This window comes from Fragaria vesca, linkage group LG2 (assembly GCF_000184155.1).
Source record: "Fragaria vesca subsp. vesca linkage group LG2, FraVesHawaii_1.0, whole genome shotgun sequence".
In the NCBI taxonomy this organism is placed as follows: Eukaryota; Viridiplantae; Streptophyta; class Magnoliopsida; order Rosales; family Rosaceae; genus Fragaria; species Fragaria vesca.
In genome coordinates this window covers 12017156-12021573 of record NC_020492.1, presented here as the reverse complement: position 1 = coordinate 12021573, position 4418 = coordinate 12017156, and positions in this window count along the sequence as shown.

Genomic DNA, 4418 nt, shown 5'->3' with positions numbered 1-4418 from the left:
ACGGATATGCCTGGTCATACTGACTTGGAGTTACCGAAAGCTTTTGTATTTTGGATCCCCCTACGCTATTAAACCAATTGCCGTCTTGCAAAAGACGTTGAAGACTTATCAAAGCTGAAAAATTATCATCATAATCGGATCCTCTAGGTCCTCTGAGTTAGTTTATGTTCATGTCAGGGAGCTTTTGCTAACTAGTCATGGAGTTTACGACCTTAGAATGATCGAAAGGAATTTGTTTTGATCATACACACATCACTTTTGGTTAAGGCAAAAGCCTACACGCCACCTGCAAGCTTCACAGCTTCGCACATGCCAAATCTGCGAAAAACAGCAATCTGTCCCTTCTGGACAGTCAACTTCGTTTGAGCTTTGTGAACAGCTCCGGACGAACCAGACAGTGAGCTTTATATCATTGGAAAGCTCTATGAGTCTAGTTTTCAGAACTTTTTACGGTTTGTCCATATCTATTTTAACGAAGAAGTTATGGCTGTTTTAGTGCACAAAGGTCATTCTGCGCGGAAATTTTTATGCACTCTCGGGATTGCAGCTTTTCGTAGCTTCTTTCAATCCTTCTAAATGGTTCAAGTATAACTATTTACTCGCCTATCTACTCCTTGTAGTTATGTCTCATAGAGACATTGAGTGCTTCGCAGATAGTGGAACTATCTGCAACATTCTAAGGAACCATGTTGAGCTTTAAAGACATTCATGCTAATGGTTTTCATTTGAAAACACATTGTGAGAATGAACAAGAATTCTTTTGTGTATACCTTCTCATGAATGTGGACTGAAGCGCATCTTGGAGAAATTCATGAGTCAATCTAGTGAATTGTATGTCACTACGATTCGAATATCGAATCTCATGTTGTCGCCAAACATGATATTTGGGACACCGACTCATATAGGCTTTGGTTTGACTAAATTGGTCAACCTGGAAGAGATATAATGGTCCAAATTTTGAGAAATTCTCATGGACATCCATTCTTCCGCTCAAAACGAAGACATTTGAGATCTAGCATCACCATGAAGCATGGTGGTGACCCGGGGGACATTGACGTCACCCGAACACGACTCCAACTTCCTGGAGGTCGTCCGGTCAATTCCTCAAGCAATTGAGGTGCACCGGCCTTTCCTCGATGTCGTATTGGCCCCCTGCAATGCTCATTGCTCGTTTTGAAAGCCTATTCTTTAGCTAAATAAGGAGTGAGACCCTCCTACGCTAAATAACACAAAAATGAACATTCTATTCTTACACCAAACTATGTAGATAGATACAACCAACTTGCGGACACCTTTTTATGCTTTATGGTGTTGGTTGACGTGTTAACACACTGGTCACGTGTTACATTATTATCTACTGCTTATACTGCTTATACTTCTACGGGCTCACTACCCATTCTTTAAAGAAGTTCATCGGGATGTAAGTTGAAGTGTCCTGTACCCCATGTTCATACGCAATACGGTCTCACCGAGGCTACGACCAAGCAACTTTAGCTTGTCGCTCGAACATTATTAATGCGCACCACTCTTTCTATTGCGTCTTGGGGCTATGCAATATTTGCATGCAGCTTTACTATTCATCTACGACCCACCATCATTGAATTTTGTTGTACTACAGCTCGTGACTGTGTACCAGGATTGACACGAAATTGCAATCCTTGAGCTCGGCAGGATTGAAACGGATCTCCAATCCTTGAGCTCGGCTAGTTGTTATTTTTTAGGTGCCAAATCGCATTGCCACTGCGTACAATGATGGGTCATTTGAGATGAATAAGTTTAGGTTGGATATGAACTTCCACCTATAATCCGCATATGTAGGAACCTTGTCAGGCGATCTCATTCACCGCTAAATTGCGGATTGTCACTTTGACGAGACAATATTCCTGCCTTTAGGGGGAGATAAGAACACAAGTGTTCAAGTGGAACGATGTGAATTGTCGTGGTTTGTCCCCACTAAGTCTCATCTTGATCCCAAATCCTTATAGTGTTAAAGTGACGAGATCACATGCTGCAAATATGTCTGCAAGGATTGATATCCTACAAAAGGACATGGCGCGACCAAAAAGTGTTGGTCTTGACGCCATCACCATGGATGGTGATATGGTGACGCCATATAGTGGCAAAATTGGTGTCACAAGGCCGTGTGGCTCCCTAAAAGAAGGGAGGCCCTTAGGTTCGATATTGTCTTGCACTAGAAAGAAAGCGAGCTTAGCACAACCTGATCCATTGATCAGTGATACTCAAATCCGTCTCATGAAGTCTGAATTGTGATTATCGTTGGGGAACGCCTCAATGTCAAATCCAATCCATATAGAGATCTCTACAAGTATTACACTAGTGTATATGAGGACGTGAGATAATAAGTCTACTATCGAACCACCCTTCGTTGATGGATATCAACTTAATTGATTGGCCTAATGGAAAGATGCGATCCAGCATTAACAAAGAGATAGGTCCTTAGGCAGGTGATGCCGACACCGCAAGCTAAACCCTATCAACTATACCTTTGTTAGATAGCGTAGTGAGAACAAGAGCTTAGACTCATCTTATGGTGTAAGGTCTCTCACTAACACGCACTGGGATCAACTACGATGAGATATGCTCTCGTAATGGATGTCATTGAACTCCACTACTTTGTCAGTTTGGTAGTTTCCGAATAACTGAACATGCAGCCTATGAATGTGGTCATAATAACATCTCTACGGGATCAGAGATATACATGAAGATCTTAAACGGACTTCATTCATCCGAATCAAGTGGCTCCAAACCACAGGAGCATGCGTTTGCTAAATGTATTGAAACGCACATGGACTCTACTTGATTTAGAAGAGATATGATGAATTATGCCTTTGCGTGTTCATTCCGGATTTACATGGACTCTTGATGGATCAAGAGATGCCAATATGTATCAACATCCGAAGAAAAAGATCTTGGGAAGACATGGTCTCGATAAGGCACTCGATGACTGTATTGATGATGATTTTCCATCAATCGGCTTAGGCGCTCTATAACTAGTGAGGTCTACATATACTCCCATGATTAGTCAAGGTCTTTGCTCTAAAGAGAGATCCGTTGTTTTGTCTAAAGCAAGATGACAAATATGTGTTAAGAGATGGAGTTCCCATCTAAGTACAATTAGACGCATCAATGTACTCAACACACTACGAAAGACTTGACATCTCTATCGCTATGAAAAGTTGTAAAGCTAAGTGTAGCTATGCGCCCACGTAACGCCAATGTAATGGCAGTAACTCCTTTTTCAATACTTAATGATATGAAAGGTTGAGGCTTATTCTATCCCTACATAAGAAAGACACATCAAAAGCGAAATCAGAATCTGCCAAGTTTTGTAGGTCAACTTCCACGGGACCTATAGGAAATCTCACTCACTGGAAAATGGTGAAATTGGTACCATTGGAAAGGTCTATGTGTCTACTTTCCAGGGACACCAACCATTTGATTATACCTATCATATTGAGTGAGTTATGGCCGTTTTCGTAAAGTAGGACGAATCTGTCCGAGAATCTGATTTTGGCAAAACAGTCAACTTCGACGGGACTTTGTGAACAGCTCCGGATAAACCAGAATGTGTGTAATATACGGTTGGAAAGCTAAATGAGTCTAGTTTCCAAAACCGTTTACGGTTCGTTCATATGTATTTCCTAGAGGAAGTTATGACTGTTCTAGTAATTGAAGGTCATGCTGCGCGGAAATCTGATTTCCTGCACGAACTTATGTTTTGAGTTCACAAGCGACCTTCTCCTCAAGATCTAAGTGTAAAAGATTATTTGAGGACAATACGGCATGATTTAGTTAATCATTGCCCAATGCCACATTTGAAGACATGTTAAAAAGCATTGACATGCTAAGTTGTTGAAACTTCCGTGATTAGTAAGAATCAGGAAGAGCCCTATGATTGATGTAAAGATCAGGGGGGGTGCGAACTTCAGAGGGAGTCTAGCACATACATACATGTCATTATCAAATGTGAAGGGTGCGTTGTACTCTTTTTCTCCTACGATCAAGGTTCAGTTTTTCTCCCACAGGGTTTTTGTGACTTGACGAGGTTTTTGACGAGGCAACAGATCAGCACCATCGGCATATCAGCACGCGGCACAAGGGGGAGTGTTCTAGGATATTCTCTATGTGTGCCTTGGCCTTATGCCAATAGGATATGTAGTTAGACTAGATCTATGTATTCATATCCTTACCATATTAGTATTGTGTAATTCCCTATATAAAGGGCTCCTATCAATGAATAAGATGATGATTCTCTTGCTATCTCTTTGTCTCTACACTTTCTCCTTCATCACATTCATGTTTTCTTTTTTTTACTTGTGTGATTTTGAATATTTTAGTTGTTGTTTGAGGGTTAATTTTTAATGTGGGATGTTTAGTACTTTTAAAGTGAGATGTAA